Raw genomic sequence first — 27,677 nt, 5'->3', positions numbered from 1 at the left:
AACTCTCGAGCCAGTGGTGGCTCAAGTCACAAACTTTCGAGCCACCACTCTACTTCACTGCTTCTCTTCTTCTGTGTTTTTGTTTGGAAAGTGTTCTATAAATAAGGATGGTTATGATGATAACACAGGCAATGCTAGAGTTCATAAAGGTTGGTTTAATCATGTGCTGTTGTGAACTGCTGATGTCTATTTAAAAAACTTCCTGCACTGGCATACCCCAGCTCTCCATGTGATGACGATAAAGACCCTGTGTTGCTGTGGAAACAGCACATCAACCAAGGACACGGGTGGTTGGCATCCATCAGATGATTCGTCTGTGTGTGTGTGTGTGTGTGTGTGTGTGTGTGTGTCTGTATTTTTATGTGTTTGTTCCCACCCCACCTGCTCCCCCACAATATCATCAAAAAAAAGAAAGAGGAAAGATACGGGCCCGGGCCAGTCATGTTTTTCGAGGTTTTCCAGAGAAAACAGGCAGAGAAGATGAACAGATGTCCCCTTGAAGTGCGGCATTGTTTTTGATGTTCCACCAATCAGTTCTTGTTTGCCAGATTCCCCCTCAGTGAGTTGATGGTTTGGATAAAGTTTAATGGAGGATTCCCTGTGTCTAAAATAAGCAGTTTTGCTCTAGCCGAGCAGTGTGATGCAATGACAAGCAGCGTTATCCCATGAAACTAAATCAGTAAGCCAGCATTCAGAAATCAATATGTCATCTGTGGCTTTCATCTCAGCATGCAGCTGTGTGTCCCCCCACTGTGTCTCCCTGCCACAAGAAGGGAAATGGATTTGTGTGAGAGACAGTGAAGCGACTGATTGAATAAGTGAAAGTGTAAAACAGAGTATGTCCCCGACTTCCTGCTGTCCGTCTCTCTGTCTGTGTGTCGCTGTGCGGGTGTCAGATAAGCTGCTGCACAAGTCATTGATTGGTGCCGTGGGGTGTGTTTGCTTCACCAACAGTCCCACCCTTTTCCTGTGATGTGATCGTGCCCCGAAACAACACACCCCCATTGTTTGCCCACAGAGGGGATCATTTCTGCAGTTGCACATCTACCCACACCGCCTCCCATTCCTAACAGTTGTCCTTGGCTTATGTCAGAAAGAGAAACTCATTGGAAGTCATATCACGGGGCTGCCCAAAGGCGATAGCTGTGGAGGGTTGGTGGTGATGGTGAGGGGGGATTTGTGATGTGCTGTGATTCCTATATGATATTAGTTGTTTCAGTGCGCTGGGCACATCTGAGAAAACAGGAATTAAATTATGCTGCGTTCCATTTTCTGACACACTCCAGTAATTAGGAAATCATAAGTGGATTAAGCTGTAGACAGCCCGCGGTTGTGATATGGCTGTGAAATCTTCAATCAGGTGGCTGATGGGTCGATCAACGCTGCCACTGTGAGAGGACAGAGATCAATAGGAGAAACTAACTAAGGCATGAATCGCTGGCAGAGGTGAGGAGAAGCTCCTGAATCGATATGACAGTCACTCAGCTACGGCTTCAGGCCCCTCTGCTGTGTGAGTGACAAATTCACCATGCACTGCGGTGTTTGTGTGTGTGTATATATCTGTGCATGTTTTTTCACTTTGTTGATACAGTAGAAGTGACTCATGACATGATGGTGTGAGGTTTTACCAGAGATGTCCGTCGCCAGATTGAAGGAGGTGAATCAAACCAGTAGCTCATCCTAACTTTGAGGCAACAACCATGTATCATAGAACATGAGTTTGTGTATCGATTGTTTTTTATTCGGCTGAGTTCCTGCTTATTGGTTTTCTATGAGCTCATATTCTAATCTTATTCTAATTCTAAAGTCTATTGCCTGAAAGGTGTGGTAGATTTTCAAGATGGATGACGGTGCAGGCTCCTCGGTAACTCAAGTGAGTTTAATTATATTTGATGATGTTGTAGAAAATAATGGCACATATTAAATGCTCTGTGTATGTATGCAAACTGGGTCAGGGGGGACCTGTGGCATCTGCTACTATACCTTTCAAGACCTGTGGCAGAGATGAAGGCATGACTGGACTCTGCTTTGTGATTGGACTGTGTTTGTCCAATCAGAGTCTGGTGTAAAGACAGGGTCCGAATTTGTACTTGTAACTTCAGTATCGCACACAGTGTGGGAACTTTGAGTGCACTTTACACACAGTTTACAATGTTTACAAAAACACTATACTCACAGTGGTGTAACCTCACCACTGATATAATTTGTTCACAGATTTTAAAGAAATACAAATCTTCTCTACACATGAACAAGCTTGAATTTCTCATGCAGATTTATTTTACGTGTCTACAAAGCCTAAATTACAACTACAGACTTTATTTTGTGAACATCACTTTATTCGCTCATTATCTTTTTGACCCTAATCTGAGCCCATAGTTTTCTCTGTGTGCTGCTCCCTGTGCAGCAGAATATCAAGTTTCTGAGTGGCACTCTAACAGGCCTGTTCCACCAGCAGATGGCAGCATGGTTGCTTCACTCCTCTCTCACTGATGGAGATGTTTTTTCTGCTTTCAGATAACATGTCAGTGAGTCACCTTAAACTTTTTCCTATTAGTCTTTGAATCATTAATCTTTAGGAATTTCTTTCTTTCTTTTTTTTTTTTTAGCTTTTAAGAGATTGAATTTAAAAGGCCCTGCAGCTAACGGTTTTAAAATGTGGCATAAGGTAATGGGTAATAATTCAGTATTATCCTTCACTATGACTTTCATTGGAGTTATATTGTGATTATATGATCACCTTATCACTTTATTTAATTATGTTGTCTAAGTTAATGATTCTAAGTAATAAACGTGGTCACTTAGGGTTTTTACGACATACATGTGTATGTGTATGTGTATGTTTGTCCAGTGAAATAGCAGTGGATGACACTTTAAATGTACTTTTGGAATCATTTGTCACATCATATTATTTGCTATATTATTTGGGTTTTATTGCCAAATGCACTGCGAGCTAAAAAGTCAGATGTTAGATGAACTAACAGCATAAGGACACTTACAGAGGAGATAAGTACAATATTAAAAAACATGAACTTAAAATAAAACTTGAAACAGAACTAAACTAAAAACGATGACCATACTCTAAATATAGTATATAGTGATAGTGGCAATATGTTGTAGACTAGCACTGTATTACTGTAATATTGTGATATTGATTTAAACCTATCAATTATCCCTATTATACCTAATGTAACAGCATAAATCTTGTAGCACAAGGTACAGAGAAATGATGAATTGATTTCCTCTGCTGAGTTTTCTCCAGTCCTTAGAGGTCACATCTTACGGATGAAGAGGTTAAAATCTTGTCTGACCAACAGTGTGTGCTGATTTGGCTGCCAGCCTGCTTGTCGACAGTGTTTTTCATGCTTCAGCGGAGCATGAGGAGAACACACATTCTCCTCATTGGAGGAGCTCACGCAGAAGCTCACCCTCTATCTCCCACACACAACAGAAGTCACTGCTGTGTCAGACTCACACCGCTGCACAGTGAGACCAGTTTGTTGCTCCTTGCACTCAACACACACTTTGTTGTTTGGCCAATGCTTCATTTTATAATCCGCCTCAGGCTGTAATGACTTTGTGATAAGTAGGAATAACTTGTGTAAACAATAAGGATTGCCTTGTGGAGGCAATTTAGACACGGCAGTGCCTCTCTGGCCCATCTGTGCCAACTAATGTGTTGGTTGCCAGTTTGAATCCCAAGGCTGAATGATTAGCAATGAATAATTATCCTCACCTACAGGTGGAGGTTTGTAACCTCTAAACTGTTCCACAGGGCCTGATCAGTGTCTCAATAATTATACTTTAGAGCAGAGATTTTCTGTGAGGTGCAGCTTTAGTCTAAAGAAACAGGTGTGCACCAATGCTCTGAGAACAACAGGAAGTTAGTTACATCACATTGTAGTCTGGCTGGCTGATTTGGCCTGCTTATCAACACGGTCAGCAGTTGCAGCAGCAGCAGTGGCTGCAAATTTCATCAAAATATGTACTCCTTCTCTGACTCATAACTCAATCAAATCTGAACACAGGCATGATACACATATTTTTAGATTCAGAGTGACTCATGCTTTCTGAGAATGTCATTATCTACGATGTCCCTTGCAAATAAGCATCCATAAATCTGCTTAGAAATCACAGGGGGATAAAAAGACATTCCTTATAGTGCATCAACAGAGAATGATCATGTCTATAGGTTTTCTTCAGTATCAAAGTAATCCAGTGATAATTGTACACTCCAAACAGACACAGCTAATAGCTAATTCAGCGTACTTTTGAGTGGGCCTACAGTATCAGACACTGAAAACATCTGCTGTAGAGCTACAAAATGTGAATGAATGTGCATATATTAAAAGGATTAGATCATAGAGTATACATTGTACCTACAACACCATTTTAGTGTAAATGATGATGATGCTCTCCTCACCTCCTGCTTCCTGCTATGAAAAGAATGGCTCCTGTAATCTTCCAGTGTAAGAATGAGCTCAGTGTGAACGACAGTCACCGGCAGCGAGACTGACAGGTGATCACGATAAAGATCAGTAATGGGCTTCACACAGGGTCTAAGAGTTTTCAAAAGTTGAGGCGAACAGGTCGGAAGGTGGTGAGAAATGAATATAGCGGCATCAGTGCGCTAACTTTCACCCGGGATGATGATCTTTTATCAATCCCTTTTGGTTCAGACTGCTGCTGAAGTCAGACCAAGTTGTGGCTCTGTGGATTATAGCATCATGACTCACTAAAATGAGCTGTCAGTTTCTGCTACAGAGGCAAGAAAAGGAGAAGAGACATAGAAATTTGCTTTAGATGTTGACACACACATACTTATAAGCTCTTGTGTGTTTTATGACAGTGATGCATTTGCTGTTATTGTGTTATTATCATATTGTAATTTCCATCACATCTATTGAAAGTTGTGTATATGTTTAAGACAATTAAATAATTACATATTTTAAATACTTCTGGTATATTTAAAGCTGTATTCTTTGACTTTTTTGCTACCAGGTGGCAGTGGAACAACTTGTTGACACTAAATTTGACATATTATCACCCTAAAAAGTTGTTCTAGCAGACATGTTAACAAACAGTTGCATATGAACACACCCACAGTGCACATTAGCACTTTTTTGAAGTCATGTCTCTGTAACCCCATAACCCCGTAACTGTGAACCAAATATTCACACTCATTCTAGCTCTGCTCTGGTTTCCGCTAACTCCCAACAATAATATCTGGATCTTTAACAGCTAAATTCTCCACAGTGTTCTCCAGATAATTGCTAATTTTGTTTGTATGCTATTTGGTGCTGGACCGATAGTGACCACAAAACCATGACAACAAGCGAAAGGATGCTAGCATACTTCATACAGCTGATGTAAATGCAGGCATGAGGTAATTCTCTGTGGAATTGTTTTAATGAGTGACCACTTCCACATTAGATGTTGTAATTTCATCCATTGTCGATATAAAAATATTGATTAATGTAGCTTAAAATCTGCAATTTGTAGAATTTTAAATTCTCTTGCTTTGGCACCCCCTAGTGGTGGTATCAAAAAAGACATTGCTATCCAACCTGGAATCATTGAGGTGAATTGGCTGAAGGCAATGTAGTGTTGATCTGATTCTCACCAGGATTGTCTGACCTCATAGCATAAAAAGTTATGCCAACAAAATTATCTTTTAGAAGAGTCTATTGGCATAACTTTTTATGTGTTATGAGGTGAGTCATTCAAGTCATTCATTCTGACCTTGTCTCCTAGAAATTATGTAGGAAAAACACATTTTGAAGGAAATGGAACACTTCCTGGATGATGATTTTATCAACCTAATGAGCAAATGTTCACTGCCAATGTATTTAAATTGCAAACTACACTATAGTAGCACTTCACTAACACCACACACGCGCACACACACACACACACACATACACTTGAATCATGGAGTGTGATTTACAGCTTTTCTCTGATACATCACAGGAATATTTGAGATACAAGTGTCAGTATTTCAAAGCAGGCTATTAAAAGTATAATGACTCCACTTACAGTATTTCAGTCAACCTGTAGATTTTTTATTGTTAAAAGCAAACAAGAATTTAATGAATGCATAAAGTCAACCAATATATTTTATGTTGAGATCTAGATCACGACAGTAGCCCAGATAAATATGCGCTGGCAGATGACTGCTGTACTGACCCAGTTTGTTTGTTGTTTTTGTCAAATATCTTAGTTAGTTGCACCATCAAATGTAAATGTAAAATATGATCTTTTTAATTTCATCAGTGTTTTAACAATAAGTTGTACCTCATGAGTCATTTGCATTTGATTGCGATGGCAGGAATATTTATTTTGATAAATGAGAGAAGGAGAAAATTGTGCTTGGAGCATCTGACAGCAGAAAGAAAAGAATTTGTGTCAACTCAGTCATCAGTATGTGTAAAGTGATGCAGATTTAGCAGAGAAATGAGCAGTGGGTGGGATGGGAAGATGTGTGGGGATGGGGTGCAAACCCAATCACCATGCGACATCAAACAGTATCACAAGACTGTGTGGAAAACACAGATTGGCCCAGAGTAATAATTCTCCCTTTACAGCCACTTATGACAACCTGGATGATGATGAGAGAAAATTTAATTTGAAGTGATCTTGAAGGTCTGTCCTTCAACTTAAAGCCAAAGGCCTGAAACTTAAGTAGACAGAGACAGTGATCCACTCCTCTAGTTGAGGATCATTTCAAACATGAAAACACTGTTATCCTCCACAGATTTAAAGAAGGTCACTGATGCTTTTATCTAATTTCTAAACTATTCTGGCTCTCACAGCTTTTTAAGATTTTCTCATATCTCCACTTCATTAAAAATTCAGTAGTCGAGGGTTTTAATTGCTGCCATTTATCTCAACTTTTATTATCTTTTACACAGTAGACCAGGTTGAGTTAAGCTTTCACAGATCATATTGAAGGCTCAGGTAGAGTTCTACATGAACAGAAGCCAAATGTAGGGCCCTTGTGACTGTTTTTAACATCACAGTCGTTTGACGATGGCTCTAAAACCTTTAAAGATGCTGTGTTGTTTGGATTTTTCGAAATTAAATCCATATTTCCCCCCAACTCTCCTGGTTCCACGTGAAACCCGATGGAGCTGAAACTTTGTAGTTAAAGATAGATAAAGCATATCAGCACATTTCCCCTGAAACCCAATCCGCCGGTACAGAAGTTGAACTGTAATGTAGCGGCCCACAGAGGCTGCCAGTCCTCTCTGTAATGGTCTGGTTTTGTCACATTAATTATAACGTGGAAGCAAAAGAGCAGCGGAGATGGAAACTCACTTGGAGACACCAGATGCTGCCAAGAAACTTTTTGTGACACAACTTTCTCTCCAATTTTCATATCAGCTTTTAGCTTTGATCTTTATCTTTAAGATTATTAGGGTTTAAAATTCAAAAGGCTTTCATGTTGTGTTTATTTTATTTGTCTTAATTGCAACTTTTCCTTGTAATGGCATTTTCTGATGTTCACGATTTGTTTTTCTACTTTGATAACACTTTTTACTTAATTTGAACTGGAACTTGTACACCCAAATGGGATGGATTCATTCCATAAAAATGGTTTGTGTGAGGATCATATCACCCCTAACAACCAAGTTTATTATAAGTAGACATTTGACACTGCAAAAACATCCATCTCAACTAGTCAAATCATTTTAAATTATTTATTGATTTTTAGATTTTAGATGATTTTAGACTCATTAAAGTTGTTTAAAAAAAAAAGTTCCATAGAGCTGAGGGGAACTGCAGAGGTGGGTGATGATTTTCTGTGGGCTCATCACTATAAACAATTCCTTTTAAACATAGTCATTTGACCCATTGTTCACATAAAAATCCTGGAGGCCACAGATGTTTGACTGTTATAGATGCTCGCCCTCGACGATAAATGCTCAGTAGGTAATTAATTAGCAAGCTCCTGTGTTATCAGCCCACACAGAGACCGGAAGAGCTGACAGTCAAGGGGAGAGAAATCTGTCATCTCCTCCCCTACTCTGGTTCAGGGAGATGCATAATCATCTGCAAACACACACACACACACACACACACACACACACACACACACACACACACACATAGAGAGGCCAGTCCTGCGTGAGTGTATGTGCACACACTCCTCCTGCAGTTCTTTTTAGTAAGCCATATCTCACATCCTCTTCACCTTGTCTGTATTTTCACTGTGAAGAAAAGACTTCTCCACAGAAGCTGGACTGAGCCTTTGCCCTTTCTCTCGCTGTGTCTTACAAACATAACCTCAGCTGCTTTTTTTTTTAATGGAGCCCTCGCACAACCTATCCACCTTTTGAAATATGGCAATATTGAGGCATTGGATGTATTTCCTTTTTGTTTGGTTCTTTTATCCGTGTGAGAGGAAGAATGACAGAACAGCGGATAAAAGAGGCAGTGGGTACAGTGTGTCTTCTTCCTGTCCACTGCAACAAACACACACTCATTCCTGTGCATTTTGACATTATTTGATGACTCATCTTTTATGCATTGGCCCTGTTGCCACATTTGCCATCCCGCTCTTTAGACAAGAGAGGAGGATGCCACTCAGCGAAGAGTGGAAGGATGTTGCTCATTGTGACTCAACAGTCAGCACTCTGGTTGACCTTTTGTAGGCTGGTGATGAGGATTATGAGAATCCTCACAATTGCTGTTGTTTCCCAGACATTTAGCAGGAGTGGCTCAACTGTGGCTCCACACATGAAGGGCCATTAGAAATCTCAGTCAACATGAAAGATAAAGGGATAGAGATTGAAATAGTCATATATGAATGCCTCTACTTTGGACACTGGCCTTAAACATTAAAGGATAATTCCAGTTTATTACAACACAGGTTATTATTATATTATTATCATTTATTTGGTCTTGATTTTTATCAGTTAGCTTACTGAGCTATGGATGATACATTTAATCTTACACCTAGAAGAAATGTAGTTTAAGAATTACTCAAATCACAATATATCTGAAATTACAAAACGCTATAGTATTATTAACAATGAAAGCGTAATTAATACAAAGAAATACCTACGTTTGCAAAGGGTTAGCAATTAAGTCTAACATGTCGTTTGGCCTTATCTAAACCACTTAAGGCCATTTTCTTTTGTTTTATCTTCCATATGAATTAAGCTAACCTGGGAGTTTGTTTATTACTTCACTACTTTTAATCATTTAACTGCTCACGTTCACCCTCCCAGCAGACTTTTTTTTAGTGCTGTTGCCATCTTCGCATTTAATTTGCATTCAATAAGTAGTATATAATTTATAGGAATGATGACCAAAATTTGGAATTATCTTTTAAAAGTACTTAATTATTATGTAATTTTGTGAAACGTAATACCTATTTACTGACCTTTTGAAAACCCCTAGAAAGTTATCCCCTTTTATTGTTTCAGAGCTTTCATGTCCAAATTACCTCAGGTATCTGACGACTACAAAGAATCCAGAAACACTCTTGCTATTCTCGTCTTCATCGCTCACTCTGATAAGCACACAAGGAGATAAGAGTATAAAATAGAAATGTAAAGAGGTGAGAGAAAACAAGTGCTGTGGGAGGGAGAGAGAGGGAAAGTGCAGGCGGGGTCAAGCGAGACCTGAAGGGAAGTGGGAGCGGTCCAAATACTGTAGGAAGCAATGTAGCTTTCTTCAAGTGAGGAGCAGGTGAAAAGACAAAACCCTTTAACATTTCCTTATAATGAATGGCTACTCAGAGACTCTCACGCTGTTTCTTTCTGTGCCTCATCCTTCTGCAGCCAGAGTGACACCCACACAGAGCACTGTTAGCTTGGAAACGCCTTGTTCCTGATGCTTCACTAGAGCAGCAGAGTGCATTTCGTTGCTTCGAGAATCACATTAGCGACAGGCGAGACTAATAATGTACAGGCCGAAAAAAGAGGAAGCACTTGTGCCTGCAGTCAGGGACAAGTTCAGAGCAGGATCGACCTTGTTGGGTCTCTGTGGTGTCATGACCCTGCCCTCTGGAGGGAAATATAACAAACTACAATTCGCTGAGGAACTTTGTCAACACCCTTGGACCTTTTTACTTTTCTTCTAAATGTGTACTTTTGCAGTAGCTCTTTAAATATAGGTTTGGGGCTTGGGGTTTGGGCTTGAAAACATTCTGACAAACTTCCCAGCTACCATCCCAGGGCTCTACCAGTAAACTCATCACTGGCTTGTGGTTTATTAAAAGAAATCTCAAAAGAAATATATGCAATCAAATATGTAAAGAAAAACATAAACGCACTCACATCCATCTCGAAGGAACTTAATTAAACCCAAAACTGAACTTCTCCAAAGCTGTGGACAGGAAATAAAGTTTGTCACAGATAAAAATATTGGTACAATCTGAGTTTTTAAAAGAAAAATAGAAAGTAATTGAAAGAGAAATGTGTCTGGCACAAAGTAATTGATGTTTGGGTACATTTTAATCAGAGAGAAGCCAGTGTTCTGCAGGAGTAAAGGCACACAGTTAACCTGTCATCAAATTTTTACATTAAAGGCCATGTCTATGTTGAAAACAATGGAGGCGGTGGTGGCAGCAGCGAAGACAAACATTTTCTGTCTGAAAACACCTCAAAGGATAAGGCTAGAAATATTCAGTTATTTTTGTTGTCTTCAAATCCAATGAACATACTCAAACCAATAAAATGTTTGTCCATCTCTCAATGCTGCTTTACTCCCACGCAGTCTGCGATTCATAACACTTACATCTTTAAATCTAAAACTGCTGGGCACTGCAGTTTCTAGCAAACATAGTAAATAATGCATCAGCTGTGGATTAATATACATTTGGAGCTCTAATGAGTATTTACAGTAGGACTGTTACTGCACTCCCCGTGTTTATCATAGAGAAGGAGTTTTTAATAGTTTTTTTGGACAAAACAATTTACAAACAAAAAGTTTATTGTTGACCAAAAAAAGGTTGAGAATATTATCAGCCTCATGCTTTGAAGTTCAAAGAGAACAAAGTCAACACTGCATACATAAAAAAAGATAGTATAAGTCCTTAAATAGAGTAAATTAAATTATGGTATGATCAGATTTCATTTTTATAAATATTTCATATTAATTCTTGAATCCATTTGCACTTTGGCATCACATTTGCACTCTTCATGCAAATGAAGACATTCTGATTCAGATGTGAAAGAAAGTGAGGTTCTCTTGAGATTAAGCTGTTAAAAATGCTTTTTACTGGGGTGTTTAAAACATCCAGATCAAGTCTGCCTCACTCTGTGCAGTAGTAATGCCTGTTTACAATAATGACATATTGCCAAGGAGCAGTTTTAGACTCAAGTGCAACTTCACAGCAAATCATAATCATCTTTTTGATCTTTGCCTAATATACCCACTTAACCCCCTACCTACAAGCGGAGAGAGAAATGTATAGAGGCGTTCCTGCGCTGCAAACTTATTTCTCTCAGCCTCAATACTTAATTCCAGCTCCTTATTACAGCGCTGAGCAGGGACATCAGAGCCCATCTAGAAAGGAGGCTTTGAGAGCTTGTTTTGGCTGCTGTCCTAGTTATGAATTTCTCATTGGTATTCCTGCTCTACACTCTGAAGTAAAAGTGAAAGCCATTGCAACAGAAGAGCCAGACTGTCCCACACCACTCACAACAAACAGCAAGGGAGCTCACCTCTATTAGCTACCGATACAGGTCCTATGCTTAATTCTTTTTATTCCATTTCAAATCTTTTTGGCCATGTGAGTTTTCCCCCAAGGCACGATTGCTGGACCCCACCGATTTCCTGTCTGTCCGCCTGTGCTCCTGCGTTCTCCACCATGACTGCTGATTTGTGTTTGTCGAGCTCTTAATGTTGTCGTAGTCTGTTTTTAATCATGAGCCGTGTTTGTCCAGACCCAATTCAATTATTCATCATGTTTGCTCAACAAGCTGCTCTGCTGCAATGACACTGTTGGTGCAAATTAAACTCCGGCAAACTCCTGAGAAAGAAGAACTAGTGACCGCCATCTATCTGAGTTTGGTGTGGTTCGGAGAGAGGTGTATTGTGAGTTGTGATATCTCACAGAGTTTCATCTGTCAATGACAGGAGCAGCACTCACAAAAATTAGATCAATAAAGCAGATTTTAGAAGCTAGAGTTCACCCTCTGGGGAAAGAGAAAAGAAAGATAGCGAGAGGAGTTAACAGGTTGTGGGGAGCAGCTGGAACAAAGTATAAATTCACACTGAAAATATATACAATACATGAGCCAGTATACCTTTATACTCTCTGACAGATGAGAGAGGAAAATTTGATCTTGCTGCTTCTATTCCATCTCCAATCTCACACGAGATGTCATTCATGCGTTTTTACATCTCCTGACAGCTTTTTCTCTGCAAGTAGGTCACTTCAGAAAGTAAGGCTGTAATGAGAGAAGCGCAGTTTTATTGTGGCTTTGCCACACTGCTCCTCCTTAAATGACCAAACGACAGCAAGCAGGGTAAGAGGACATAGTTGTGCATGCGTGTGATACTGTACATGTTAGTGATGCGTTTTCAACCTCCATTTGTCTTACTCTCTGGATCCAAATTCATTCATTCATTCCAAAGTCATATTTCTAGTTGTTATTTGATAAGAGATGCAATTCTGCACAGCACACAGTCAGACAAAGACATTTTCATAATGATTTGTTCAGCCAACTAATAACAAGGCCCCACCAGGGTGGGGTGGGGGTGGAAGTAGGAGGGGTGCTAATGTTCATAATCCATCCAAAATCCCTCTCATCTGTTTCTTGCATTGAGTGCCATGGGGGAGAACACGCACCCTCTACTTACTCTGTACTAAATTACTTTCTGTACTCTGTGTAGCTACACAATTAACTCTGTGGTCCCAATTATATATAATAACACAGTTACAGACAGATTATTTTTAGGTTTTTTTGTGGGCATTTGACTGTAAACACGTAGTTTAAATGAACCCCACAGCATTATAGCCTTTTCCATAATGGTGTCCTTTCAAAAGAATAAAGTGTCGTCATACTTATTTTATTCTGAAGGTCAAATGTACCCCTGCCATTATGGTTGCACTTCACGTGTACCTTAACATCAAGTTAGCCTTACCTTGTGTGCACAGGCATTCATTCATTTCATTACTGATAATCAGAATGGCCCTATGACTTTTCCCATGATCAGTAATTCATGTTTGTGACATAAATTAAACTATAAAGGGTATTTACTTTTTACATGAATAATGTGACATATACTCAGAGTTGTTTTCTGACTTAGCAGATGACACAAACCCTTTAAAGTTGAAAGGTGTTCAGATTTTCACTGTCAGTGGAATAAAAAGGCAAAATAAACACTGACAGTGAGATGAAAGTTTGGCTGTTCTAGTGTCAGACTTATTTTTTCTCTGTTTATATTTCAACAAAATCACACGTTTAACTGAATTAAGTCTCACTTATTACTCTCAGAGTCAGTTGGAAGTGTGCTGTGTGATATGAGACGTCAACATCCAACCACGCTCTCGTGCTCCCATGGTGTGACGAGGAGCGTGCGTGGCTTTTGCTGCCTACCATGCTGACAGGCATCAGTTGCAGCTCGACTGTCAGACTATGAGGCTTTTCATGTCTTTTTGAGGCAGCTGAGGGGAGCGGGGAGCAGGGGGGCGGGGGGTGTTAGTGTCTCCAAAAGTGTGTGACGTCTGACAGAATTAGCAGTCGGGCTTTGAGGGACCATCGTTACTGGTGCAGAAAGCAATCTGTCGGCATGGTATTAGGAGGGGACATTTCTCTCATAGCTGAGACTACTGTATGATTGCTATTCTTTTATAGAGACTGACTCATTGCAAATAAGAGCGACACAGAAAGAGAGAGCTTTTATGAAGCATATTTAAATACATATAAAAGGAAGCTTTTTTTTTTTTTTTTTTTTTTACATATTTCACCAAAACAATGTCCTGGATCAATATACAGAATTTCAATTTCTATTTGCCTTTTCCTCTGAAATGAATTTTGACATAACAGACAAACCAACATCTGTGTTTGTTCCCTTCCCAATTGTATTTCACCCTCAGCTGAGGTAAAACCTCCAGTGCCCTGCGTCGCTCTGATAAGAGGCACCGTTGTTCGCTGGATCTCCGCCATTTAGCCCATAATTCTTTTCTTTTATTCCACAGAACAATTCGGTTCTGTGTCACTAAATGGTTGGACCCCGCATTGAGATAAGACACAAAGACCCCCTAAGGTGTCATATCTGAGCTCCTGGAATTAGGCTGGGTGGTTATGAGCTGGATCAGAGTGTAATCAGTGCTGTGGCGCCTGGCAGAGCCAAGGATATGAGCTGCTGGCTGTCAGGTTAGCTCAGGTGAAATGAGCCTGAATTCAAAATGAATGGAAATGATTCTTGTTCCTCTACTGTTTTCAGTATCAATATGGATGTACTTTTAAGGATAACTGATATTCAATTCAAGCTGTATGAATCAATAATGTCTATATTAACACTGAATCAAATGACCATATTTAATCTGAAACGGGTCACTTGTCAGTGACGAACCAACAGAGGATTACGCATCTCTACAGCTCTTTATAGCTTTATAGCTTCTTTTAGATTATTGTTGTGGTGTAACTGTCCACATTTACTGCATGGCTCTGTCTCATTGATACCATTTCCATCTGCAGCAGGTTGCTGTTTTCAGAGAAAAACACGAAAAACAACAACAGTTAACTCTAATAACCTAATAAATAAAATCTAATAATAGATGTACAAATTGTTCCATGGTCATAATCGCTATGAAATAACAGGTATAGGCTACCTGCTTAGCACCACACAGCACACAAGTTAGCGAATTTCTCGCTGATGAAGGATGTCTGGTGAACACCTAGCAGCTCAAGAGCCAGATATTTTCCTCAGATATTGGTGAAAATTAAACAGGAGAATAAATATTGGACTTTCATTTATCATATCTCTTCATTCACTGATGTTGATATTCTGAAATGGGATGGGCCATGCCTAGCTGGTTAGCGTGCTAACCTCAGTAGAAGAAAATAAGTTATAGAAGTAAACCAACAGTTAACATTGGTGTTGTTTTCCACTGCTGGGAACTGGCATTGAGTCTGTTAATGCTGAAGTTGGCTATGTAGCCATAGCTAATACTCATGTTGCTGCTTGTAGACTGAAGGATAACTGGAGAGTGGGGTGATAATTCACCACTGCAAATGACTCCTTTCAAATACAATCAGTCATGTGATTCATTGTTTATATGAAGGGTAATTATAGCCACTTTAAGTGGCTTTCTTTAAAGTAAACAAAGGACTTGTAGTAGTAGCACTGGCAGTAGCATAAGTAAATGTAGCAGTAGAGGCAGCATGTATGAGATTAGATTAGATGTCCTGTGTTTAGAAAAAAGAGCAATGCACTTTTTGAAGCAACTCACATTAGCCAGAAGAACAACATCTGCACAGAAATAAGCAAAAGGAGCTATGCCCCTCATCATCTGTTGATCCAGATGTGGGAGCATCAGCAACACAATAAATAACAGCACAGCTGCCAAAGCTGCTCAAGAAACCACACTAACAAGACAGGTCAGGTACAACAGGAGCAGTCATTGCTCGTAACAACTTTAAGGGGAACTTCTAGGTCCCATCCCAATTCTCCTTCTCTCAGTTCATGGAGGTGAAACCGGGAAAACAGACACGAACTGACAGCCTTGCGGGTGCACATCACCCTTACCTGTCGCCCTGAATGACGCCATCTCCTCTGCGGGCTCATTGGTAAACATAAAGTGTGTGTCGGCAGCCAGATGGAGAGCACAGGGAGGCTATCTGCTCTCTCTCACTCACATATCAGCTCGACTGGATAAGAGAGGATTCAGACAGTCAGCACAGGAGCCCATTTTAGGAGGGTGATGGCACTGAAGTAATGAGGGCCCTTGTAGGAACCTTATTGGCTCTGTCCTCACTTCACCTAGCTTTATACCATCTTCCCTGCCCAGTGTATCACCTGCAAATCCTCACCCCTGATCCCTGATGCCATTTCCCACCCACTGGTGTCACAGTAAATCATCTAAAACCTACTGCAAGGGCCTGCATTGTTTGCCTCTAACAGGTCCCCAGTGCCCACATCTTTGTTTTTAAGTTTTCCTTCCTTCCTACCCTGCAGGAAAAGTTTCTCCTGTTATATGTCCCCCGTCCTGAGCAGAATTTTAATTCAGTTGACACTCAAGGCTCGGGCAAGACAAGGCTATAACTCATCCTGTCTGAATGCTGATGGCAGAGTTTAGCCTTGAATGAAAACACTGGGGTTCAACTCTATCGAATGTTCAAATTATCTGCTAAGCTTTTAACAACCTTCCGTCCCGGGTCATATGCAAATTTAATGATACTTTTAATGGACTTTGTAAAAGTCTGACATCTGTCTCACTCCATTTCCTGTCTCTGCCAGTTCCTAAACTCATTTAACACACTGTCGTTGTTTCACCTACAGCTGGTGATGTAGTAGTGCTGGTTTAAAAGCACTACCATAAACAAAAATCAAATACACTCTGTGAAAGGTTACTTACATTCAATTTAAATTTTATTTGCACTTTTATTCTCAAAAAGACACTACTTAACCACTGCTGATTTACTTTCAGTGTTTACGCTTGCTGTAAAACCTGAACTGTATTTTACAAGTTGAAAGATGAGAAACTAGTTTACTGTCGCAGTGTAATGTAAGTGAATGCCCAGTGTGATGTGAAAACTCTGCTAACATAGATCTGATAACATAAGGTAAAAGGCTAAACAATGGTACATTCATGTGTTCTACTCTCAGAAGAGAAGTAATAGGCACATGTGGATGTTGTGAGAGGAGTGCGAAGAGAGAGAAATTTAAGAAAAAGAATAGTAAAAATTGATAAAACAGAGACTGAGATATTGACTGTTTGTCTCCAGTGTGTCCAGTTGCAACCCAGGCTTTCAATAATGAATTTTTAGCCTCCAAGCAGAAACTGAGATAACCCTGATGACCTCATTAGGGGTTATGTTTTCAATCTTTTGAAAGCTCCCTCCAGAGCTAAAGAGGACATACAGCTCTTCGATGACAAGTAAACTGAACCTCGTGTAAAATTGGTTTAGTGCCCCTTTAATTAAGTTGCTTTTTGGTAGTTGATGCTCAAGTCTAAAACAAGGGCACAGTTATAACTCAGGAAGGGAGAAGAACATTTTTGCCAGCTGGTCTTGAACTGAATGAAACTAAATGAGATTTCAAGTTGTGATAATACACTGAATTTCTATGTTAGTAGTCCTATCATAATGAGTTATTTGCTTGATTAATATAGTTGTACATAAATGCAGAAAATAGCTATTTGCATAGTTTCAGCTTTTTACTTCACTGTTATTTTCCAACAAAACTTACACCCTGACTCTGTGATGATGGAAAACTGTTACCACACCACAGTGATTATGCATCTTTGAACAAAATAAGCATTTTTCAAGTTTCTGTGCTTTAGCAATCCTTAAATCATTGTCATCTGAGGAGTTCTGGGGACGAGTCCACATTACTTGGAGTAAAGTACTTTGAACACAGTTTGCTCTGTTTTATCTGTCTCACATAGCCTTTAGAAAATCTTCTTCAGCTTTAGGGCTTTATTCCTAAATATACTGGAGCCTGCAGGCATTAGTCAAATCTCCCTTGCACATTTCAACCCTTCCTCCTCCACCTGCAGCCATCTCTACCCACAACTCCACCAGCGTCTGTTTAAACCAACATCCTTATCATTTAACAAATTCATCACTAAGCAAACACCATGATGTGTTTTTTTTTTTTTTTTTTTTGGCATTCATTCAGCTCTGTGAGAGCACTTCTACCTGTGCCTTAGCAATGGAAAACCCTTTGATCTTGCCATTCTTTGTGATAAATATTAATCAAGATGGTAATCTTGTCACCTCCTGTGTTTATGGTCAATGGATCTTTTAGTTATTTTAATTGCCTTTCATGAATATTTCCCTCTGACACATGGATTCATAAGGCATAACAGTGGTTAGCAGCAGGAGGAGGATATGATCGGTGGATGATGTATACTTCCACTGGCAGCCTCCAGGCAGCTGCTCTATTCTGAGTGAGTGACGGTTTGGGCTGAAGGTAAAAGGACTGCTAAATCTTCACAGCTGCTGCAGAACCAGTGATTACTCTTCCCTGCAACACTGAAGCATAAAGCATGCTGCTAGCATTGACAAGGCTGGCAGCTGTATAGACTTGGACTTAGGTGAGACTAGAGGGGAACTGGCCTCACTGGCATGCCATGGATAGCTGCTACAGCCCCAGCACTCCACCTCCCAAAAACAGTCTACTAACCTTGGACAATGATTACATCTGTCACTCAAAGAAATGGTAGAGGTTAGGATTAGGGCTGGATTACGTGTCCTGGATGAGTGAGTTTTGGGCCACACTTCATTCTTGACATAGTCTGGAGGTGACCACACCAACATACACTAGATAATACAGCGCGTTATGGTCTATGGAATCTCTGGTGTGCCACTCAAATAAATCTTGTTAAATTCTAATTATTATTAAGTCAAAACGTTTTAAAAAATCTCTCTCTATAAATAGATTCATTGCATCTGTATCCTTACATTATGAATTTAAAAACTACATTACAAAGTAATGGTAAACATGAGACAAAGATAATTAAATTTGCTAATTATTAATATTTTTGTCAGTTGTTGACCTTGTGCACAATATATAACAACTGGCCAATCAGAGCTGCTGCTGATCTTTAGATAAGGCCTCATTTAGCTTTTAGCTGGCACACAGCTAACACATTTTTACATCAAGTAACGCTGTCTTGAAATGAAAGGAATCACAAAATGGAAACTCTAAATGTTAGTAAAGAAAAAGACAAATGTCTTATAAGATGGAATAGGAATATTTTAAAAAAGTGACATTTAAAGTCATGGTCTTTGTTAGTGGATGAACTCAATCCACCTAGGGAGACTGAGATACAGGTAAAGAGAAGAAATTTACTCAGTAAATCATCAAGTACATAAAAAGTTACAACCGATGAAAAGCTTAAATACATTAAAACGGTTAGCAAAATAATAAGTAATGTTTGCATGTTAATTTTGCATTTGACAGCACCTCCAGTTTCCTGCGTGCAAAGATATTCTCTCGTCATGTGCTCTTTATCTTTTCCTGTCTTGAGTAAGTTAAACATTTAAAAATCCTGAAATTATTTCAGCGGCGCTCCCTGGACTCCATAGATGAGTGTGGACACTTGCAGATGAGCAGTCACACACAGGGGATTAGATGCAGTTTGTGCTTTACAAACCTCTCTGAGTATTTGAGCATGGAGAAGGAGCCACTTTGAAGACAAACTCAGCTCGCCTTTCTGAACTGAGGTGCCCTCAAAGCTGTCTGCCCCGAGGGAAGAAAAACCAGTCTGCGCTCTACAGCAGGGGTCACTGTTGAACTGAATCATTCGTTTAAGTCAGCATCCCTCCGCCTCACCCTCTCTCTCTTTTTCTCTCTCTCCTTTCCCTTCACTGTCAGAGAAAATAAAGCATGACAGAGCTGGAACAATAACTTGATTTAATATCTAGGTCATGCAAAATCTTCTAATCTTAGCAAAGAGAATATTTATTGACTGGGGGTGAGTGACTTGCAGTGTAGGCTGCTGTTAACGGATAGATTGGGGGTGAATAATTAAGTTGTGGGCTGCATCTGCATGACAGAGAGGGTGCGTACTACAGTGAAGTGCAGGGAGAAAGGTGCTACCTTGTCAAAAAGGCTTGAGGGAGAATGGGAGCAGAGTGATGAATAAAAATAAGGCATTTGATTAATGTGGCAGGTTTGGAGAGGATGTGGTTTTGAGTTTTGTAGGCCATGGTAGTTAGTCAAAGGGGGATGTGCGGGCCTCAGTTGATATCAGAGGTGGAAGTTCTCATTTTTGTAGAGAGCATAACCTTCAGGTGAGTTCAGCAGCAGAGGTCTTCAGAATATATGGTGATGCCTAGTGCTGTGGCATTCTGTGCTGGAAAATTTAGTAGAAAATCATTTGATGAATTCATTCTACATAAAATAATAATACAAGGATGTGAAAACGCTGCACATTTTGTCACAGAAAGAAAAGCTCGGTTGACGGCTGAATTCCACTTAGCTGCTTCAGTTTCAGGGTCATGGTATTGTGAATCCTGGCTGTTGCACTGTCATGGTTTCCTGGGATACTAAGCCAACAGAAATGTTAGTAACACCTGTGCTTTTCCTAAAAGAACAAATAGTTTCTTAACTTTTGTTTTGCAGCTAGACATAAAATATAATATATAAAGACATACATTTTTAAGATGAGGAAGAGCCAGCCAGTCCCTCATAAATCAGATGGCCATTTATCCATTTTCTGTGACAGTGATGTAACAGTTGCTCCTCACTGAACGAGAGGACAGGATCTTAAGGAGCCGCTGATCAATGGGGGTCTTTAGACAGGGCTTTGTGAACAGAATACCGAAAAGGCCTCTGGGAAAAGCTCGCCTGGGGGTCGCCCAGTCATTCAGAGGCAGACCGAGGCTCAGAGAGTCCATTAGCAGGAGGCGAGGAGATTTGTCTTTAAACACAAACTCCTTCACTCTGGACAAACAGGGTCTAGGGAGGACGAGGGGGCACTAGCTTGTGTAGCTGCAAGGTCTGAATATTAATTCAAAGGATACTGAGAGCACCGCTAACCTCTTCAACCTTGCTCTGTTGCCATTTTCCAAACGTGAAGATCAACTTTGCTCTCGTAATCCTCTTTCCCTCACAGAGGTGCCAGTCGGTGTCGTCGGTGCTGCTGTCTGCAAGCGACACCTGACCTCTTACACCCCCCCCGCATGAACTTTGGATGCCCCTGTCTCAGCAGTTGTAAGGGTATTTAAAGTCTTAAATTGTGCTTCTCTGGTGTTTGCATGGTGGATTAAAGAATGCTGCTGGTTGCCTGACTTAAATTGGGATTATGCAAGACTGTGATGAAACACCCACAGTCAAGTCTGTCTGTTAAATAAGAGTTGTATATTGTATGGTGAAAGTCTTTGAGGCACTACACATAGAGTGAGGATTCTTTCAAAAATAATGCCATGAATAGTTTTTATTTTATCGTGCCACCCGTTGCCTTTAGAACAGAACTTGCACATAGTTTTTCAAGGTACTTGGCAGACAGGTTTTTCCAAGCATCTTGGAGAACATGACAGTTCTTCAGGCTGTCTCACTGTCTTCTGTCTCGCCATGTTATCCTGGACTGACTCCATGATGAAGAGATGAAGATCTATGCTGGGTTCCAAGAAAGAGGTTTCATTTGACTATTGTGGTTTACAAAAATAGTTTTGTATTATTTTATCATGAGATTATGATGTTTGTGTTAGTAGAGAGAGCACTATGCCTGATTAATAAAACATGATTTTCAACTTTTTTTTTTAGGACATTCCTTCGACAGCTGTAACAAGAGCTTGCAACTGCGTGTAAAGTGTGTTGTCTGTTTTCTCAGTACCACAATCTTTAACTTCCACCTATGGTCTGCAAGGCATGTAACAGAAATTCAAGCTCAGTGACTGAATAAGCGAAAATGCACGTTGGCAGACATAGTTAATTTCTCTCTCTTATGTTTTTATGTACACAGACTTGTACCTTTGACTTTCTGCAAACAAGCAAACATTTTCTAATGCCATTGTTCATTTAGGACAGAATGACAGCTATAGAAGTGCTCCAACTGTGAGTCACATAACATTGTCTATGTCAAAAATGAATGGGGCTTTCAGGGTCATCCTACATAACTTCTCCCACTTCTCAATTTGATTGTGTGATAATTATTCATTAAGTTAGGATGTAACTGCAAAGAAACAAGAGAAAGGAGAGTGCTGTTAGTTCCTGTCATAAAAGACAAAACTGATAAAATGAATAACCACACAGTCCTAGCTTGTGTATTTTCCAGGCAGGTTAAAATTGTTTATCTTCACAAATGATAAGCATGGTACAGACATATAAATTATTCCTGTAATCTTTGCCATTTATCATAATTCCACTCAGAAGTTTTTAAATGCCTCTAGGGCTCTCCAACAAATCAACCATGAAAAGGTTTGTCATAAAATGAGAGTGAGAGATGTACCTGAATATCTACTTAGAATCCAGGAGGGAGTTAGAGAAGTGCTGCGTGACTCTGTTCATGTCAGTGCTCGGAGAAGGCAGGGTGGACAATTACCTCTACTCTATCTCTCATCTATCTTTAATTCATATATGTTATCAATATATTTATTCATTTTGTCAACATAGACAGAATTTTCCTTCACCATTCACTGTTATTTATAAGAAACAGCTTCAGTCAGCTCAGAGTATCCTGAATAAATCTCAGTCATGTCAGGCTAATGTGCTGTCAGTTGCTTCAGTAATTTTACATGAGAAAGAAATGTGTTATGATATTTATCAACCCATCCTTGCAATGTGTATCTAATTCTTGTAGTGAAAACACTGGACTTCCAGTTCCTTCCAAATCACTTGCAAGCTGTACAGAATTATTTCTAGATCCATTAAAGAGACATTAAAGTTGCTTATTCACCAACAGTTTCAGCCATTGTTGCGTTTACAAGACAAGAGGTTAGAATACACTCTGAGTGCTACTTTTTCATCCTCTCATGTTGGACTGAGATTGGACACTACGGTGACTCACTATTGCAAAGTGGTTTTACGAGATGGGCCTGGCCATGGCTAGCTGGTTAGTATGCTAACTTCAGTAGAAGAAAAGAAGTGATAGAAATAGAAGCAAAACAAGAGTTAACATTACCATTGCTTTCCACAGGTGGAGACAGCTCTCTTGGCGAGTAAAGGACTGAAGATTGATGCTGAATTTGTAATATTTATTTTAGACTGTTAAGTAAACAGCTGTTAATGCTAATGTTGGCTATGTTATGATAGCAAAAACTTACATATAGCACCTTTAAAATGGTGGCGGTATCCCAAATATTGCAGTTAATAGATGAAGGAGAAAGTAGTGTTGATTAAACAGAAAGAATAAAATATTTACAAAAAGTCAGCTGATGAAGGGCAGGGCCAAAACACATGACAAAGACCTCACAGAGGGGTTAATTTCAGCTAACTCGTCATTTGAGCTTTTATCACAACTAATGTGAGGCTCTGACTCTTTAGTGAGTCCTGCATGCTGCTCATATGATGCAGGTATATGAAGTGGTTGGCAGACAAGCGTCACTGTTATTCATGCCATGAGTATATTCTTGTGTGCAAGTTTTTATAATGCTGGTCATACATCTGACAGCATAAATGTGCCCACATGTCAGACAGTGATAAGGAACCTTATGTATAAATGTATGTGTGGATTGGATAAGGTAAAGAGCAGAATAACTAATGCTTTAGTGAATACAACCAGAAGCTTCACATGTTGAACTTCAAAGATGTTGTGATTCTGCTGCAGAGAGAAAAATGTGTATTTTGAGAGCAGGTGGTGTGGTTCTCAATCAGAACATTTTTATGATATGAAACTGGAGGATTTTTGTAATTTTCACAGTTTTTAATGAGCCAGACATCTGTAACAAGGCACTTGTTGATTGCTCAATCATCTAAGAAACAAATTAAGACTAAAAATGAATAAATTACTGTACTGTCCTGTAATGTTTTGCTATAGTAAAATCTGCACAAATAGCAGTCTCTTTGTATGAATGCAGATTAATACCTGTGTGGTTTTATTGAGCCATAAAGAGTGAGATACAGCATATTCCTGCGTTCGAAATTCAACAGTAAACATCTCACAAACTTACCATCTGGTTTATTCTCCCATTCATCCATCAACCCAAAATACAACATACAAATAAAACAAATAAATCCCTTGTTATTTAACAAATTCACCAAATTTATGAGAAGGTAAATAGGCATTTTTATCAGCACAAAATGATCTAACCAATTTTATTCCTGAAAATATTAGACATAATCTCTCACAGACTGAAAGCTGCTATCTTCTAGTTTGATGACCTGTCTCTGCTGGTTTGTCAGATATGCTTTGTGATGGGATATGAGAGGCGGCTTGTGGAAGTCCATCAAGCTGTCATGCTGTTGATTGCGTGGCAATAGTGTCATTGCTCCCCCTCTGATGGATGATTGACGCTGTGAAGACCAACTGGTGAAGACAGATGACTGACTGTGATAGCGTGAATGTAACTTTCCCCCCAGTGAGAGCAGAATAGAGCAGTTTTTTTTTCCAGGGGCTGAGCACTGGGACTCTTCGAGGCAGTTAAAAGCCCTTGGCGTGGGAAAAGGTACTTATCTGTCTGAGCTGATAGGACATGAGGAATGGAGGGAGGGAGGACAAGGTGGGGGATGTTGGATGTGTTGGTGAAGAGACCGGGACTTGTGAAGTGGTGGTCTGCTGGGAGCCAAACTACACGAGAATCATCCCGTGTGAAAGCCAAGAGAGGACATGAATTAACAATCAGGAAGCAGAACAGAGAGGAGACAATCATAACAGTGGTCACAACTGAAGCTAAAACACCACAGTAATCACACAGAGGGCAATCAAATCAAACTTGGTAGATAGGAGCCCAGAATTTCACCCTGAGGTTCTGTGATTTACTGGTGGTGCTATTAGGCACACAGAGACTAATTCATCAGTGGACAGATATCAGCAGGGAGCCCTGCAGAGGAACTGCACACGAGGCCACAGCCTGTATTGTAACTTCACAGATGATATAAATTAATGAGTCACTGTTGTCCCACCAGTAGCCAGTGTACAGTATGTATACTACTACCCATTGTGTCATAATACAGGGTGCTCATACTGTGCAGATTTTAAAAAATAGTGACCGGAGACCTTTTTCTGGGGCTTTTATTTTTGTTAAACAGTGTAAAAACCAAGCAAAAGACTATGTAAAATATCATGCTGTAGCATTAAAGGATGGCACAAAGTAACTAATTGATCAAGGCAGCGGTATTCCAGCAGCTGCTGTGTTCTGAGAGGTAAAATTACTGTTTTTGTCAATGGAGTCTGGTAGTGATATATAATGATGGTTCTGGTTAAACAAGAAGGATCTTACTATTTAATAATAATGTATTAACTCTCTCCATGATGTTGTCAGACACTTATTATAACAATCTGATCCAATCAGTGGTGAAAACAAGCACTTCAGTGGCCCTACTTTGACATGGACACTTGCCCATTGGATTACACTGCGGTAGCTGTTGACGGTTGCTTGGTTTGCCTTTCTTGCCTAATACTGCTCCAATTTCAAAAATGTCCATAACTATCAATCATTTACCCCAAAACAGAGGAAAGTAAGACCCAGTTTCAAAAATACCAGACTTATTCTTTAAGATTTCAGCTTGATTGGAACTAAATGGCCCAACCCAATCCGTGAAAAACAACCCAAGACTGAATGGATAGTGCATGAATGGATAGGTTCTTTGCCACATACTTTCTTTTGCCTCCATCCTTTCTCACACTGTACAGCATCCCACAGCTTCTCTGCTTTTCTCTGCCAGTTTCAGCATAGGCAGAGATGAGGTTGGCAGTATATCAGGTTGAGTTGTGCATCTCCTGGCACCTTTTCATCCCTGGGGGTCAAGCAGTAGTGGAGGCTAGAGTGACGGACTGGACCTTTCCTGAGCTGCAAGGTCGAGCAGATGGCAGCAAAGTAAACGGGTCACATGCCTCAGATTGAATCGGACTAAATAAGGCGAACAGACCACACCGACGGCTTGGAAAGAGCAGCCTCTGTTCAATCGTTCAACCCTGTACCAAATGTGACAATGTAAACAAGCAGCCTCGCCGCCAACAATGACTCTGCTGGAGATGGAATGGCAGCGTTCGCTCAAACAAAGTGGATAATAACTTCCTCTTTCATTGGCAGTGGGAGCCATCATCAGGCAATTTCCCTTTATTCCTGACCAGCTTTAATTATCCTGCAATGAGGCCTGTCATAACCATTACATCATGTAGCAGAGTAGTGTGGCAATCCCAGGGGCAGCATCACTGGCTGAGCCAATGAACTCCCATCTGGTTGTGTAGATGTGACTGATGGCTGAACGGAGTGATTTCCTGCAATATGAAAACTGCAGAAAGGAGCGGAAGCTGCTGTGTGTGTGTGTACTGTGTGCCACATCTCCAAGAAAAATGACAGTTATATGAAAAAGAATTTTCAAAGTGTTGTTCTCTATAACATATACATTATGTTTAATAGTTGCAAAATGAATTCTCATCATCCCACACTTATGGGCTCATTGTGCCAGGCCCGAGCCAACCCAGCATATTTTACACAGTTTAATCCCACACTGTTTTTCCAGCCCTTTCATTCCCTGAACTGTTGATATTTTCTCCTCCTCCCCAGCACTCATTCTGCCACGCGCAGAGCATTCCTCTCCTTGTTCAAACACTGCCTCCAGAATTCCTGCCCTTGTTAAAATACTCCCCTTCTCTTTCTCTTTCTTTCTCTTTATTAATTTTCTCTCTGCAGAGTTCCCACCTCTGGAATGCACAGGCACTTCTCCAAATCCCGCGGAGGAGAAAATAATGCATTGTCTGTAGCGTTGTCACCACGACTCAAAGGAGAGCAAAATTGTTTTGAGGAGAAATTGATTGCAACGCAGCGCTGAAGTTGTTCCTCATCTTGTAACTCTGTCCTCTTGATATCCGATTGTTCTTCCTTTGTTTTAAGGCACATAAAAGTCCAACAGACTGAGACAGTTGCATCTGTTCACAAGCAGGCGCCTAGCTGCCACTGAGGAAACTGAAGTCATGTCGTTGGTATTTTTTCTGGGAATCTGGGGATTTTTAGAAACCTAGGGCAACTTCTACAATTAAATTTTAGAATTAAAAACTTAAACTGGTGGTTATTTATATTTTTACATCAAATATGCTTAATATGAAGTTACAGTGAGCTACATGAAGAATAAATACTGGAAATGAGGGGAAACTGCTTGGCTCTGTTCAGCTTCATGTTTATGGTGCAGACATGAGAGTGGTATCAATCTCCTTTTCCAACTCTCAGCAATCATGAAAATGAAACAACTTCCCAAAATGTGAAATTGTTCCTTTAAGTTTGACTTCTTTTGTGTTGTCAATAAAAATAAAATAAAATAAAAAAAAAAACTGGGGATACTGGTGCCTATATAATACCTTACTTTGCAGAATAGGAAGCTGCTAAACTTTCAGTGGTTAAATCTGCGTAAATAACGCAGCAAAAATTTGCTTTGCTTTCTGTCTGACCACACCTTAAGAACCTGCCTGAGCATTCGATACAACTTTCAGCACATACATCAGTTTCCAATGCTCAGTTGAATGAAGTGATTGTATGGAAGCCCATATTTGCCAAAGTGATGAAAAAAAGATATCCTCTAAGTTGTTTTAATGAGAAACTTTCTCGACTTAGTGTCTGAGTCTGAAAACAGTATATTTAAAAATAATGAGAGACTATTTTTGAGATAGTAAGTCATTATTTTGAGAAAGTCTCTCATTATATATGACTTATGGGATTTTTTTTTCATCACTTTGGCAGAAATGGGCTTCCATAGATTTCAGTCAGTACTCAGGAGCACTGGTATTCAGTACCCAGGCCTGTAAAGGGATCCAGTATCTCTCCACCAGATTCTTATTTCTGGTTGCGTGGAGACGGTTTAAAGCAGCATTTAGACTTTTTATTGAGAAATAAAACTAACAGACAATATCACTGATCAGTCAGCTGAGTAATGTGAATGCAGATACATTG

The 27,677-nt window shown here is 39.9% G+C and overlaps 1 long non-coding RNA gene across 1 annotated transcript in view; it reads left to right on the top strand.

The window, feature by feature from the left end:
• LOC127143554 (uncharacterized) overlaps positions 1 to 26,994 on the top strand; it is a 35,929-nt gene extending 8,935 nt beyond the window's left edge. Inside the window, exon 3 of the long non-coding RNA XR_007815095.1 lies at positions 26,427 to 26,994. This is a non-coding gene — a long non-coding RNA (uncharacterized LOC127143554). The remainder of the gene's footprint in view (positions 1 to 26,426) is intronic.
• Positions 26,995 to 27,677: the final 683 nt, after the last annotated feature.

The sequence above is a fragment of the Lates calcarifer genome, linkage group LG18 (assembly GCF_001640805.2).
Source record: "Lates calcarifer isolate ASB-BC8 linkage group LG18, TLL_Latcal_v3, whole genome shotgun sequence".
NCBI classification, from domain to species: Eukaryota; Metazoa; Chordata; class Actinopteri; family Centropomidae; genus Lates; species Lates calcarifer.
The sequence above is the reverse complement of the archived record's forward strand: the minus strand, read 5'-3'. Positions and strand labels throughout refer to the sequence as shown.